This window comes from Castanea sativa, chromosome 6, assembly GCF_040712315.1.
Source record: "Castanea sativa cultivar Marrone di Chiusa Pesio chromosome 6, ASM4071231v1".
NCBI classification, from domain to species: domain Eukaryota; kingdom Viridiplantae; phylum Streptophyta; class Magnoliopsida; order Fagales; family Fagaceae; genus Castanea; species Castanea sativa.
Genome location: NC_134018.1, coordinates 31,814,735 through 31,823,021, shown reverse-complemented (window position 1 = coordinate 31,823,021; position 8,287 = coordinate 31,814,735). Strand labels below are relative to the sequence as shown.

At 38.2% G+C, this 8,287-nt stretch overlaps 1 pseudogene; it reads left to right on the top strand.

The window, feature by feature from the left end:
• Positions 1–7,478: 7,478 nt before the first annotated feature.
• On the top strand, positions 7,479–8,079 carry LOC142639798 (uncharacterized; annotated as a pseudogene).
• Positions 8,080–8,287: the final 208 nt, after the last annotated feature.

The following is an 8,287-nucleotide window of genomic DNA, read 5'->3' as shown; positions in this document are numbered from 1 at the left end:
CATTCAGTCCATCATCATCTTTCTCATAAATTTGAAAGAAGGCCATTGTAACTTTACGTTAATGATTATCATCAGGATTTCCAAGACTGATATTGTTATACGTCAAAATTCATTTCCAGTGCCACCTTTATTTTATAATTGCAAAATCTATTCAAAAGATTATCATTCCTTCAAATAGTGTAAAAACTATGATAGTTGGAAAGCATATAATGTCATTTCCAATCTCATTTGAAAAGATTTACAACAGAAACTAACTAACATCTGGGCAACCATTCAAATGATCATATATGTTCAATCGAATAATACTAATACCACAATTTTTGTCATAACTTGCTTATGTGGCAAGTGGAGTTGTGAACCTATATTAACCCACCACTTTTATTTCATCACTCACAACTTGCAAGTTGTAACAAAAGTTATGATCTATGTTGAATATAGCCATTGAGAGTGTCAGATTGACCAGTGTTCTTGTGTTTCTCAAACTTGAATCTTACTTATTTTCCATAATAGGATAGATATTTCAGGCAGGAATTGAAAGCTTCATGTACCATTGAGAAGTACTTGTACATAATTCATTCTTTCAACATGCACGTCTGGTATTTATCAATTGTTAATACCGTCAGGAGTAGTCGGTGAAATATTGCATCCCCCGTATGAAGGGAGAGCCTTCCAAATAACTAAAATTGACTTGAAGGGCATGTTTTGGATTACATTTTTCATTTGGATAAATTATATAAACTTTCCTATAAAGTACTTATAAATTTTTTTTTTGAGAAGAAAAGTACTTCTAAACTAACATGAAAACCTTCTTTTAAAAAAAAAAAAAAAAAACCTAACATGAAAAGAATATGAATAATGTCACATTTATAACACAATATATAAATGTGTTAAAGTTTTTTTATTTATTTATTTCTAAAAAAAAGTATTTTATTTATTTATTTTGTATTTTAAAATTTATACATCGGTTTTGAAAGGTGCATGCAGTAATTAAAATTATTTTTAGTATCACTTTTTCTGCTTTACATAACATTCCAGGTTGTCATAAAGATCAGCCATGCTGCGATAATTAATGATGGGTATTATGTTTGAATGCCCAACTATAAAATTAAAACTTGTATAAAAAAAAAAACTATAAAATTAAAACTAAAACCCCATTTTATATTGATCGTTATCTATAAGATCGTGACCTAATTGCTAATTGGCGAGGAAAAGTCTCTGTGATAATCAAACATGAGAATTAATCTCTCCAGTCACCACAACCTAGATTTGTAATCAAGTCAAGCCTATTTTTCATGTTTTCTTGATTTCTATTCTAGATTGTTGTATGCCCCTCTAATGCAATCTTACACCTACATGAGGAGGTGTACACCAACATTCCCTCATTTATTTTCATAGGAGAGTGTCTGTTACATTCCCTCATTTATAAAAAAGGAGAGTGTCTATTACGCACATAAATTAACTTGCACACATAATACACACTCCTTAAAATCCTAGTCGCTTTAGTTGGATTAGGATAAGGATGATTTTGCCCGCCTAAGACTTTCCCCAAAATGCTCTCTAGGTCCTAGCCACCATAAAAAGAAAAAGAAAATCATTACTTTTTTCAATTGTTCTGGCAATAAGAAAGTTCTCTAAGATATTTATGTTGGTTTTCTTAAAGTATTAGAAACCTATTTTCTAGAGTTACGTTATGGTTCTTGAGGTCAAGCGTTCCCTTTGTTCGAGTCGATTATAAGAGCTTGGTTAAAAGTTATGAAGTACTCCGCTCTAAGAGTGGTTGCAATATAGTCATGTTTGGCGGGCCTAGCGTGAAAGCTGTTTTTGCCTATTTTTCATGGCACTAGAACTTTGTAGACTTGGATGCAAACGCATCCTGTGCTGTATGCCTAGTCATCCAAAGAGTTTAGAAATTAACTTGCGAATTTCAATTGGAAGCATAATTTTAGGTCACGTATGTAACATATGTAGCAACTAGATACCATAATTGTTAACGTGTATAGTGTTATGGGCTTTAGACTCAACTAGATTACTTGTATAGCACACATTCTTGTACTATACTTTTACTTGTACTGGACTCCTATGCCTCCTTTGCCTCCTATATAAAGGCACTCGTGTATATTCTTTTATTGAGGAATACAATACAATTATTTAGTATTTCTAACATGGTATCAGAGTTATTGCTCTAACTTTCTTGTGTCTTGAAGTCTTGTCTTCGTTGGTATTTTTCATTGCCTTGACTTCTTCGGTCGATAAACCTATTCTGTGCTCTTTCTTGACTGCTCCACCGCTGTCAGAGGTGCCCAAGGTTGAATCTTCACCGCCAGAAGCTCAATCACCGCCACCAAGATCACTGCCTCCATCGGATCTTCCATATAAGACCTCCGATTAGGACATAAGACATATCACCGTGTATATTTTCAACTCATCTACACAACGCCGCCGGAATCAGCATCATCTAACCCTCCACGCGTCGCCACACGCAGGTCAAAGATTCGGCAGTTTGTTCCATGCGTTTCACGCGCCTTCAGTATTGCTCCAATCATCTTACCACCGCCGTTATCTGAATCGTCTTTCTCCGATCTACATCATTGAAAAAGAATTGGCCTCATCAGACTGTCCACGTGCCCTTACATGCCGCTGAAGAATTCTTCCACATTGTCTACACGCCGTTGAAGAATTCTGCTACATTGTTTACGCGCCTCACGAGCTACACGCGCCGCCGTCCTTACTGCTGCTGACGTTATCTGTGACGTCACTCTACCACGTCAGCCCTAGTTAACGTCATCTTTCAGGTTGTTGATGACATCATCCTGACATCATCTGCTGACATCATCCTGACATCATCTGCTGACGTCATCCGTTGACTTTGACCGTTGACTTTTTGCAGTCTAGGTGCTCCTTATCCAGTTTTTCGCATAGATATCATTTTTGTAGTCCATTTTTGCATATTTTACTTCTAAATAAAGAATAAAGATAGGTGTTCTTCTTGTTGCAATAATCGTCACCGACAATCCAACAAACGTTTTGGCTACAATATTGAGACTTGCTATCATCGCAACAAATTAGCTGTTTTAATTTCTGCTGCTACTGTTGTTAACACTGATAGTGTCCAACTAATAGCTCCCATCTCTGCATAGTCTAAGTCTTTAGGATGCACTTTCACCATGTCTACAGATGACCTTAAAAACATTATTGCCAATGTTATTAGTATGGTTGGTAATGCATCTTATTCCTCTTCTCTCTTAGCTTTATCTGGTGTATCTCGTTCCTCTTGGCTTATGGTTTCCGCTTGTTGCAATCACATGACACCTCACTCGTCCTTATTTTCTGAACTCAAACCTGCACCACACCCTCTTAATATTCGCACAGCAAATGGTTCCACAATGTCTAGTCATAATATAGGTTCTGTTTCAACCTCTAACCTCTCGGTTCCTAAGGTCTTTAAGGTTCCTGACCTTTTTTACAAATTATTTTTTGTGGGACAATTAGCTGAGTTAGGTTATCGCATTATCTTTGATTATTCTAGGTGTATTGTGCAAGATTCGAGGATGGGACAGGAGCTTTAGACCGGTCCCAGAGTTGGGCGTATGTTTCCTGTGGACAACCTTCATCTTCCACTTGTTGCTCCTATTTTTATTGCTGTAGTTGCTGTTGTTTCTTCTATTCCTTCCCTTGCACTTTGGCATGCTCGACTTGGTCACGCATATTCTTCTCGAGTACAACAATTGGCTTCTAGAGGTTTGTTAGGTTCAGTGTCTATAAAAAATTTTGATTGTGTTTTATGTCAGTTAGGAAAACAACCAACTTTTCCTTTCAATACTAGTGAATCAATATCCACTGATATCTTTGACCTTATTCATTCTAATGTTTGGGGTCCTTCCTCTGTCTCTAGTATTGGTGGATCTCGATATTTTGTTGTCTTTGTTAATAATTATTCTCGCTATAGCTGGATTTTTAATATGAAACATTGTTCTAAATTATTGTAAGTATATTCTAATTTTGCAAAAATGGTTGAAACTTAATTTTCCAAATGTATCAAAATTTTTCGATTTGATAATGCTTTTGAGTACACTCAATATGCTTTCCAAGCTGTTTTGCATTCCTATGACACTATTCATCAACTAACTTGTCCAGGTACCTTTCAGCAAAATGGTAAAGCCGAACAAAAACTTTGTCATATTCTTGACATTGTTCGTGCTCTCCTTTTCTCTGCCAAAGTTCCTGCTCCTTTTGGGGGTGAAGCTGCTCTTCATACTGCTCATGCTATTAATCGCATTCGTAGTCCTGTTATCCAAAATCAAACTCCATATGAGCGCCTTTTTGGGTCACCTCCAGACTATCACCACCTTCGCTCCTTCGGTTTTGCTTGTTTTGTTCTTCTTCAGCCACATAAGCATAACAAACTTGAGCCTCGGTCAAGGTTTTGTTGTTTTCTTGGCTATGGCGAAACTCAAAAGGGGTATCGGTGTTATGATCCTATTTCTCATCGTCTTCGTATCTCTCATAATGTTGTCTTTTGGGAACATCACCTCTTTGTCGAGCTCTCTCACTTCCGTGCTTCCCTATCTTCCTCCTTTGGCTTAGATCTATTTCTAGATGAGGCACATATTCCTTCTGTAGCTGCTCCTGATCTTCCTGTAGACTTCTTTGTCTAACCACCAGATATCCTTGATCCCTTTCCTAGTTCACCCTTTAATGAACAGGTTGAAGATGAACAAGTCGAAGACGAGCTACCCAACCCTGAGCTTAGGTCCCCTGCTCTTGCTCCGCCTGAAGATCTTGCATAAGACATTCCACCTCGTCACTCAACTCGGGTAAGATCCATTCTTGCACATTTACTTGATTATTCTTGTTACACTGCTCTTGTTACACTGCACTTGCTACACTGCACGAGCCTCACACCTATCGTGAGGCTTCCACTAACCCTTTATGACAGATTGCAATGAAAGAGGAACTTGATGCATTATCTAAAAACCATACTTGGGATTTGGTCACTCTTCCCTCTAGGAAATCTGTGGTTGGTTGTAAGTGGATCTATAAGATTAAGACTCGCTTTGATGGGTCCATTGAGCGCTACAAAGCTCGTCTTATTGCAAAAGATTTTATACAGGAGTATGGGATTGATTATGAAGAGACATTTGCTTTGGTTGCTCGTATCTCATCTGTTCGTGCCCTCTTAACTGTTGCTACTGCCAGTAAATGGGATATTTTCCAAATAGATGTTAAAAATGCATTCTTTAATGGGGATTTAAGTGAAGAAGTTTATATGTAACCTCCTTCTGGTTTCTTTGTTGAATCAAACAAGGTTTGTCACTTTCGACATGCACTTTATGGCCTTAAATAAGTTCTACGAGCTTGGTTTGCCAAATTCAACTTTACTATCTCTTGCTTGGGTTACATGGCCAGTCATTATGATTCTGCCTTATTTCTTTGTCGCATTGACAAATGCACTATTTTACTTCTCGTGTATGTGGATGATATGATCATAACTAGTAATGACCTCAGTGGCATTCAAGAACTCTAGAATTTTCTCAGTCAGCAGTTTGAGATGAAAGATCTTGGACATCTCAGCTACTTCTTGGGTCTTGAAATCACTCATTCTACAGATGGACTTTACATTACTCAAGCCAAGTATGCCTCTAAACTCTTGTCTCGAGCTAGACTCACTGATAGCAAGACTGTTGATACTCCAGTTGAGCTTAATGCGCATCTGACTCCCTTAGGGGGGAAACCATTGTCTAATCCCTCTCTTTACAGACGCTTGGTTGGCAACCTAATTTATCTCACTGTTACTCGTCCAGACATTTCCTATGTTATTCACTAGGTGAGCCAGTATCTATCTACTCCACGATCGACTTACTATACTGTTGTTCTGCGCATTCTTCAAAACCTAAAGGGCACTCTCCTCCATGGTCTTTTCTACTCTACTCAGTCTCCTTTTATTCTCCATGCATTTTCTGACGCTGATTGGATAGGAGATTCCACTGATCACAGGTCCACCACTGGTTATTGCTTTCTTCTTGGTTCTTCTTTGATTTTTTGGCGAAGTAAGAAACAAACTCATGTGGCCCGCTCCAATACTGAAGCAGAATATCATGCCCTTGGTGATACCACATCTGAACTCCTTTGGCTACGATGACTTCTCAGAGACTTAGGTGTGTCTACATCTTCTGTTACTCCTCTTTATTGTGATAACAAGAGTGTCATTCGTATTGCTCACAATGATGTCTTCCATTAAGATCTATTGTCATTTTATTCATTATAATCTTGTCCATGGTGCTCTTAAGCTGATCTCAGTCTCCTCTACAAATCAACTTGCAGATATCTTCACCAAGTCACATCCTAAGGGACACCTTCGTACTTTGGTTGACAATCTCAAGTTGGTCTCACATCCACCTTGAGTTTGAGGAGGGCTATTAACGTGTATAGTGTTATGAGCTTTAGACCCAACTAGATTACTTGTATGGAACACATTCTTGTACTACACTCTTACTTGTACTAGACTCCTATGCCTCCTATATAAAGGCACTCATGTATATTCTTTCATTGAAAAATACAATACAATTATTCAGTATTTCTAACAATAATAATGGCCACCAAAATGGCCAAGTTTCAAAGAATGCTCTCACACAAGTCGCATAGGATTGTGAGAACCACGTACCAAAAATGGCCGAACAATCGAGTCTTTAAGGTTGTTACTCAACCAACAATGTCATATTTAGCTCCTAGATTGAATATTTTACAAATAGAGTTGTTACTCAATGTTAAATTAAGCATTATCCAAAAAATTTAAGTTATTGAAATATGATAAATTTAATAATTTAACCACATATTTCTAATACATAATTTAATTAAAAGAGGAAAATTGAGAAAATATCATTAACTTCTTTATTGCATGAAAATGAAATTTGCGTTATTGTTCAAGAAATTAACCAAAATAAAAATAACATGGATTTTCATCCTTGTCACCTTCTAAAAATGAAATATTACTTTGTTTTCCCAATTAAAATATAAAAATAAAAACTACATAACAATGACCCTTAATATAGAGGACCGGTTGCTGGAAATTTTCACCTATGATCTAATAATTAAAAACTCATGAATTGTAACAGGTAAAATTGGTACTCCGATCGCGCACAAGGTTACTTGCTTCCTTTTGCTAACAAGAATTAATGATAGAGAACGTAATAACGAATTGCAGGGTCAGAACTAACTTTAGCCAAGTCCTACATACAACTTGTTGAGTCTTCTTCTTTGACTTCCATTTCATATTCATTGTTCCCGCCAATCTCCCAACGGTTCCAACGCGTCACATTACATGCATCCATTAATGACTGTATAGTGGATTAGCGTAGAATTATTGGGTATGACTAGTCACCAGTGGGTGAATGAAGCCTAGCTATATGAGGAGAGCTTTCATGCAAAAGATGTATACACAGAAAAGTTAACTATATAAGCGCAATATCAAAGATCTAGCAATGGCTGTTTCTCCGAAATGGCTTTCTTTTAGCCTTCTTGTCCTATGCATTGCCCTCCGTTTGAGTGCAATGAGTACTCTTGGAGATGACAAGCTTGACAAAACTAGATTCCATGATGATGACGATTGTCCATTTGGAGGCCGCCAAAGATGTGGTGGCAAGTGGGGTGGTCGTGGAGGTGGAGGTGATTTAGGTGAAGGTAGAGGTGGTGGCATTGGAGGTGGGGGTGGTGTTGGTGGTAGTGTAGGTGGTGGAGATAGCTTTGGTGGTGGAGGAGGTGGAGGTGGTGGACTTGGTGGTGGTTTAGGGCATGGTAAAGGCTTTGGAGTTAGAGGTGGTGTTGATGGGGGTGCAGGAGGAGGTGGAGGTGGAGGAAGAGGTGGTGTTGGCAGAGGATCCAACCATGGTGGTGGGTTTGGTGAAGGTGGTGGTGTAGGAGGTGGAGTTAGTGGAAGTATTGGAGGAAGGAGGAGGAGCTGGAGGTGGTGGTGGTGGAGGAATTGGAATTGGAATTGGCATTGGCATAAGAGTTGGTGCTGGTGCTGGTGCTAGCTAAGGATCTGGTAGTGGGTCTGGCAGTAGTGGTGGAGGTGGGCGTTAGAACTTGAAAGAAAACTCATTCTCTCAAAACTTGTCTTTGGCATTGTTTAACTTGTCTTGCAAGTTGCAACACATAGAGAGTAAGGAAATTCTATACATCATGTAAATGTAGCCTTTTTTTTTTGTTGGTAAAATGGAAACTTCATTAAACAAAGAAACTAAGGGGGAGAAGAGAGCACAGAGAGCAGCTTGTTATGGTACAAGCCAAT